This window comes from Engystomops pustulosus, chromosome 3, assembly GCF_040894005.1.
Source record: "Engystomops pustulosus chromosome 3, aEngPut4.maternal, whole genome shotgun sequence".
NCBI classification, from domain to species: domain Eukaryota; kingdom Metazoa; phylum Chordata; class Amphibia; order Anura; family Leptodactylidae; genus Engystomops; species Engystomops pustulosus.
In genome coordinates, this window is record NC_092413.1 from 156,624,604 (window position 1) to 156,632,963 (window position 8,360).

An 8,360-nucleotide genomic window follows, 5' to 3' on the forward strand; every position below is an offset into this window, starting at 1 on the left:
GATTCCAGCACTTCTGTTCTCTATGCCACATGAATGATACAGGCAGTCACGTCACAGAACTAAGTGACCATTACACAGATAGCATGTCACTGTTACAGGTTGTCAGCCATGTGCCATTTGTAAAGAGGTCACCACTAAGTCCAGTGATTTACTTGTACAATCAAGACATCATCTGCTGATGTCACACAGGACATTTTAATATACAGACACATTAGATTTTCAGTTTAGCATTTGCTCAATTCAGTTTGGTTGGATGAAAAATATGTGTGAAATATATTTGATACCAACATAACAATATCTTCTATGCCAAAACAAAAAAAATCACCACAATGCATAAATGCAGTGCAACTGAGACCTAGTTTACACAATTAGTGAATCCCAAAAACCTTAAAAATGCAATATTTAATGTAGCCTAAAGTAATATTCTTATTGTTTTTGGGTCCTTGGTGTAGGATTGCACTGAATCGATGGTTACCATTGAATGGCCTTAAAATCAATATTAAATAACATGCAACAAAAATCTAACATAACAAAAATCTAACAATAATTACAATATATGATTGGTCTAGCTCATTGTAACATGTATAAACATGCCATATATACTCAAGTATAAGCCAAGTTTTTCAGCACATAAAATGTGCTGGAAAAACTAAACTCGGTTTACAAAAAATAGTCTATAAAAAGTCTATAAAAAATAAAATCCATACTCACTTTTCTAGAACGAAGAGGAGGGTATGACAGTAATATTTTGGTTAGAACAGGATCGAACTGAAAATTGTCTAATATTTATTCAAGCATAAACACATATCTGTCCAAATGCTGTGGAAGGTTGTAACGAACCTGATTTGATCCCTGTTTATAGACCTCTTTTGTTGTTGAAGTTATTTTGCCCATGATGTTTGACGATTTGAATACCCCCTCTCTTGGAAGCAAGTTTAAAACCATCAGATTGGCATTGGAAGAACAAATTCTTTTAATCTGAAGGAATTTCAGAATTGCTTTAATAGTGCACTTCAATGAGAAGCTGTAGCCAATAAGTAAGAGTTGACTGAGGTCTCCTTCCTATACACATCCGTTTGAAGGTACCCTTCCCAATCTTTTTTTATCTAATATCCAAAAACTCAATGTTGGTCAGATCTTATGTCCATGTCAACCTAATGTTGAAATTATTGACAATTAGGTGATTCATGTATTCCCCCAACTCCTCAAGCCTACCCTGCCAAAGAAAAAAGATGTCATTGATAAACCGCACTCAGAATATGACAAGGTTCCTCAATGACAACTTATTCAACAGGAATGTGTCCCTTTCCCACAGCCCTGGAAACAAATTTGAATATGAGGGCACACATTGTAGTCCCTTTGAGTTGCAGGTAGAAGGCCCAATGAACATGAATAACTTGTGGGTAAGGCCAAATTTCAAAAGATTACAGAAAAACCAGCATCCATGTTGCTCATGTTCAAAAATAGCAATGCAGCCCATAGGCCATCAGCATGGTGGATGCTTGTATAGAGAGACTCTATATCAGCTGTACCAAGCAGCATATCAGTTGTTAAGTGGACACTCTCCCATTTCAATAGCAAGGCATGGACCTCACCATGTGTTTTAGGTAGTGATCAATAAATCGTTAGTCAGGTTCCCCCAATTGGATATAATTGGTCTACCCCAGCGAAAAGTCTTGTTTTTGTGCACCTTAGGTAAAACATTTAGGGTCCCGATATTCGGTGCTGAAATCCACCGTGTTTCCAGCACCTTTTTTGTAATCACTACATTTTGCACTCCATGTTTGAGGATATTTTGTAAAGCTTTACTGAAGTAGGAAAACAATTAGTTTTCTTTATCTTGCAGGGAATGTGTGAGGAGGATATGTACCTATTGGCGGGAATTTCCTATATAAACTAGTCCAGGCCATCCATTCATTACCCCCCTTAAAGGAAACCTACCACTTGAAGTGGCAGGTATAAGAGGGGCAGGGAGGTACGCGCTCGGCGCACTATGCGCGCGATCGTGCCCGTGGCTCTCATTCGCTTCCTATGTAGCCACTTGCACGGTCGAGCGCATGGTGCGCCGAGCACGTACCTCCCTGCGCCGAAGCAGCTTCGGCCATACAGTTTAAAAAGAGTTTTAAACCGCGATACTGCGGTTTAAAACACTAACAAAAATAAGCTCCGGCACCAGCTCACCCTGAGCTGGTGCTCGGTAGTTCCCTCTTATACCTGCCACTTCAAGTAGTAGGTTTCCTTTAAGGAGTGGTCAGCATGATCTAAAGTATATGTGGGTGAGGGAAGATACATTATATAGTTAGCTCTTCACTGATTTTATTTTACCCTTATAACATTATGTTTTGGATATGTGGACATATGACTAATTTCCAATCCTAGGTTTCTACCGTGTCTATATACTTAGCCTTTGCACTGGTATTTTAAACTTGTTTGTACCTTGCTCGTCACCATTTTTTTGTGTCAGGGTGTACCTGAATTCTGAATTCCCTTTGTTCTGCCTGTCTTTAACTTGTTTTTAACATACCTCTATACATTTATGAGATTGGTCTCAGATTTAGTTTTTTTGGGTTGGTGGATCATCTTCTTTGCCATCTGGGAGTGAGATGGAAGTAACAGTGTGTGATAAAGTTATAAAAGCAATATTCTCTCTGCGTACAATACACATACAGTAAGAACACTGTAAGACTATTCAGCTCAGCCATAGCTTTATGGTTTGAGAATAATACAACGTTTTAATAAGAGCAAATTTGAAACAAATATTTTGAGTTGAGATTTGTAATCCATAAACTGGGCAGATTTGCTTTGATTAGTCAGCCTATTGAGAACTAAATCCCCATTGGTTGCCATGGGCTATAATACAAGTAACTATTTGCTTTTCACCTTTACTTCAATCTTGAACGTTTTTATTAAAGGACAGCATGCAGATATTAAATGTTTACCAGAAGGAATGGCGCAGTTTACAAACAGTTTTTCAGGCTATTTAAGGGGATGTTTTAACCCCTTAGTGAAGCAGACTGCAAAAGCTCTAGTAAGGGCTCTAGTTTAAGGGCCATAACTTTTTTTTTTGCATGCTACCTTGAATTAAAAGACCCCTGGGGGAAATTTTCACTTTTTAAAATAATTTTACTTTATTCTTTTTGTTTTACAAGTTTTCCCCTGTAATTGAGGCACCTGTAAGAGGCCCAGTTACAAAGGAAAACCACCAACTGTGACTGGGGATTCTGATCGGAACTGCACTGGGTCTAATTAGACCCAGCAGCTCTGATTAACCCCTTGATGCCTAGTGTAGTATCTTAGACAGTGGTACATGGCCCATGAATTCTCATTTTGGTATTATTAATATTCTATCCCCCACAGACCCTGCATTTTGATAACATAGTGTACTGTATGATTTTTTCTTTCTGGGATGCTTCTTAATGTACAATGACTGACATATAGTGGAACCAAGTAGTCATAAAGACAGGCATTTAATTGAAATTATGAGGATATGTGTCAAATCTGGTAATAAAGTGGAACATTTTAGAAAAACAGACTTATGATTGAATACTTGTGTATCATGGAAAGTCCATGAGTTTTGTAGCCCCTGCATTATGTTAGGTTGGTGGCATGTTTTGTAGAGGGATAGTTTACTGATATTGGTCCCTTTTGAACCTTAGGATACTGCCTGCTATAACAGTGAAAGAAGATGATGCCTAATTGAATGTATTGTTCTTTTTGTAAGGGTAAGAAAAGATTTAAAGCCATGTGAAATGCCCTGTTTTTACAGCGAATATGCAGATGGCATTATCCCTTTTTACGAGCTCCAAATACTGCACTTGTAAACCAATATACTTTATATAGAAGGTAATGCAGGGTTCACAGACCAAAAATGATAAGGATTTTAATGGGACATGAGAATCACTAAGGCACTGTATACACCACATTTGGGACTGCCATTAAGAATATATATACATGTATACATACAATAGTACCTTGTGTATCTAGGGTGTCAATGTAAAAAAATAATTAACACACACTTAAAGTGATGCTCTTGTCCAATTACTTTGGATTTAGACCTGCAGCATTCAACCACTGGCTGGATTTGACAGTGCAGAGCTCTGTGCATCATAGTGATAAATGATGCAAGGACCTCCTTCTTACCTGCAAAACATCAGTGCTGAACTGTAATCATTACCAGGCAGACTCCTTGCATCATATCCCACAGTGATACACAGAGTCCTGTAGTCAACTCTAAGATAAATGGAAATCAAAATAGCTTAGTATAGTATAGACACAGGAGACAGTTATGACATAGCATTGGCTTATATTTAGCAATCCTGTGCATTATATTTCACTTTGCTCTACAGAAATAAAAACAAGCTAATTTTTTTTTTTTTTAAGTTGTAGAACATTAAAGGGCCGTTATCACAGACATTACTGAATTCAATTTTGACATCCTGTAGAAATCATTGATTTTTCTTCTTACTTAAAATTTTTAATATGTATGCGTTATTACTATGGGACTTTAAAACTTTTTGTATTTATTTTACTGCTGCTTTTATTTTCTGATTTAAATGCAGTTATTCAGTCTCTAAGCCTATATCTCTAAGATAACATTGTATGGCACTAGCGCACAAAAATCAACGTACTGGGTATGTACTGTACACACAGGGTACTAACACACAGAAAGAAACTTACTAGTCCTTTGGATCTATGTGAGTTGCAGTGAATTTATGTACTTCAGCTTCCGAGCCCCCAGAAAATCTCTCTGATAACAGAAAAACTCACTGGAATAAGTAGAAAAACATTGGTCAGTAATTAAAATTTACAAATCAAAGGCAATAGCAGATTAGATCAAAGTCCTACTAGTCTATAGCCAGCAAGACTGCAAGCTATTTCGTTTCACACATATGGAATTGTCCAGACAGCACATGTCACATTGCAAATATAAATGACCGTCAGTGTCCTGGCAATTGCATCAGGCTTAATGCAGTTATTGTCTATCCGATTATTTCAGGACATAATTTTTGAGAACCGGGACTTCCGATGTCACTGGCCTCTTTTTCTCTGCCGGATAAAAAGAGCAGTACATTATCTTTAGGCTGCGGGTTGGAAGATTCTCAGGCCCTGTTGCCTTCACACCCCAAATAATGACCTCACCCCAGTCACAGATGTTTACTGCACTTTAGGAGATCAGTATAAACAGGGCTGTAAAAGTAGGCCAGCTTGCAGTGGGGCAGCGACCCATAATTCAATGAAAAAATGCGGAATAGTTCCCACTAGGTTCTGGTTGGCTAGGAAACATCAATTTATTAATCTTGTGTCAGCCGGCCAGCTGCAGCAGTGGCAGTTACCATATTTCACCACCAACTTCATGTCTGGACAGCCTTTGTCTCTATCCACCAAACTCAACAAATCAGCTGCTTTCCTCCCCCTACGAGCAGAGCTTGAGGTGTGAGGAAGTTCTGATGCGTCATCCTCTTGTGGTCAGGTTTACTAATTCAGAGCCAGGGCTTAGTTTTCTGCTTTAATGATATTCCCCCAGCATATCACTATGGTTGCTTGGAGACCAGATTTCAGCTAGGCCTCTCATTTGATTCCCACACATCAGACCCTGAAAAGCACTTTTTGTTTCTTCCCTCGGCTTTTGATTCTCCCTCCTCTGAAACCCTTCCCCCTGCGGTGTCAATATGGGTGGGCAAAATTCTGGTAAAAAAAGGCCAGGGGTGAAGGGCAGCCTGTGGATAGTGGTCACACATCAAGGCCTGAAAACAAAGATCCCAGGAACCTCTACTGATAAACACAAATTCTCTTCACAGAAAGCAAATTTGATTTTCTTTTCAGAGTCAAGGAATAATTTTACTATTCATCATCATCATTGTCATTATAATTAATTTTTATTACCACTTTCAGTACAATAAAGAGATAAACTGTATTATACTATATGTACATATGAGCAAGATCGCCTTATAAGTGTTTACTATCCAGACTGTGACTGTAAACTTTTCTCCAGGGTCCCTGCCGCAGGCCCTCATGCTTTTTTCTGTGTGTGAATGAAAAGATCATTGTACCATCATACAGGGATAACCCTGTTTCATGTTTTGCTATTGCTAGAGGGCTGTTTTCGTGCTGATATCAGTAAAGAAACACTACTTTAGTTGACATCATGTCATGAAAGGGTTAAATGTGCTACAGATAGATCCCCATTGACACTGCAGTAAATGTATTAATGCATTTGCACAAGATTTCTGCTCAGCATCCTACTGTAAAACTATGTCCTCTATATATTGTAGAGGAAATATGGATAAATCTCCCCTATTGTGTATACCCATCCCTATCTACATTTGGTCTTTTATATTCAAACATTCCAAACAATTATTGTTTCCTGTTATTTTACCCTAAAATGGCCAACTGGTATTAATTGAATGCCTCCATATCAGTATAAGTGCCATAGTGTCCCCACACTAAGGTGAGCAAATAAGCTGATTCTCAACCATGTGTAACAAAACTGTTGTTTGCTTTAACGTTTTATACATCTGATTTACAATAGTCTTGAATCTATAAAGGCATTGTCCCATTTTAGCAAGTTAGGCTCTATCCATTTGATGGGGTCCCTTCACTTAGATCCAGACTTATCATCGAGTTAGGCACTATGATGTGGATGGGGCCTAACTTGCTACAATGGGACAACCCCTATAATGGATCATCTAAAACGAAAGTTTATGAATGATCCGGGAAAAGAGGTTTTGCTTAGACTCTACTGTGAAAGGACCTGATGTTCGGTATGATAAAATTATGTTCGTGACTACTGAGCTCTGTGCATCTAGAATAAATGCCCTAAAAACAGTATACTGCACTATACATATAGGTGCAGCCACTGAGTGCACCTATATGTATGGAATACCCACTTTAACCACACAGCTACATGTTGTAGATGAAAATAAGATGTAGTTGAAAGATGAATTGCTTACAAAGTCTACCATAAAAATCAAGTATGATAAACCAGGGACATTTACTCATTGATCTAGTCTGTGATAATATTTTTATATTTGTTATCCATGGACTCCTTTCTTCTAAAATCAACTGTTAAAATTATGCCAATGAGCATGAAGGGCTATGTGGGCATTATCAGATGCCCTCTGTGCTGCAAATTCATAGACTGTGACAATGAGCAGGACATGTCTCATCCAAACCCCTGCTCTCTCCCTCTTTCCTTAAAGATTATTATTATTATTTCCTTTGCCTGTGTAATTTAGCATCAGCGGGAAGTGCTGGGGGGGGGGGAAGGGGGAGACCTGCTCTGCTCATTGTAACAGCATGTGAAGCTACAGCTCTGAGGGACTCTGGAAACACCCACAGAACCCTTCAAGCTCGTTAGAATTATTATAAAAGTTGATTTTAGAAGGAACAAGGACATGGATACCAGATTTAAGAAGACTATCACAGTCATAGTTCCTGGATCTATGAGTAAGAGTCACTGTTTTATCATGATGGATTTTAATGGTAGACTTCCTTTAAGTGCAACTCTTAACATATAATGACAAAAGGAAAACTGGATTTGGGGTGTCAGATTAGATAGAAAAATAACACATGGCACTTCTTACTTGTTTAGGTAACAGTTAAAAGTTAGGCAAAGGTTGAAAGTAACCTATTATGTTTAACTACCGTATTTTACGGGCCATTAGGCGCACCGGAATATAAGGCGCAACAGTCCGATGCAACTTATATATGTAATAATTCCATATATAAGGCGCATCGGACTATAAGGCGCAGGGTCCGGAGGCGTGGCGGAGGTCCGGGGGCGGAGCGGAGACCCGACGGGACGCGACGCCGAGAAGAGACGCGGAACGTGGGGAAGGTGAGCGGGGAAGGTGAGGGGGAGGTAGAGAATAGAATACTTACATAGATCCCCGCTACCGGAGACAGCAGATCTCCAGCGGGAACTGCAGACCACGCGGCAGAAGTTGTTCGTGCCGCGTGGTCTGCAGTTCCCACTGGAGATCTGCTGTCTCCGGTAGCGGGGACCTATGTAAGTAGGGTCCGCTGCCTCATATAGGGCGCACCGGACTATAAGGCGCACTTTGGATTTCCTTATAGTCCGGAAAATACGGTACTTTATTTTTCTTTTTTACTCTCCAATACATACCCCAAAGAGAATAAAAGGTTATACACAGGTATGCATGAATTGTAACTCAGCCCAAGCTGATAGGTGAGGTACAACAACTGGGAATCCAGCTAATAAGTCAGGTAGTAATATCCCCAACAATCTGAAATTGATGACCTATTCTATCTATAGGTAACAGAAAGTAATGGCGACTTATTTTAGTTAACAAAACTATGTAAACCCAGTAGTATCACCATGTAACTGCTCAGTAGTTTCT

The 8,360-nt window shown here is 39.1% G+C and overlaps 1 long non-coding RNA gene across 1 annotated transcript; it reads right to left on the minus strand.

The window, feature by feature from the left end:
* Positions 1–2,442: 2,442 nt before the first annotated feature.
* LOC140120594 (uncharacterized) lies at positions 2,443–5,722 on the minus strand. Its single transcript, XR_011853897.1, has 3 exons — positions 5,334–5,722; positions 4,678–4,766; positions 2,443–2,592 (listed from the first exon to the last, which is right to left on the minus strand). It is a non-coding gene; the product is annotated as an uncharacterized lncRNA (long non-coding RNA).
* Between the last annotated feature and the right edge of the window lie 2,638 nt (positions 5,723–8,360).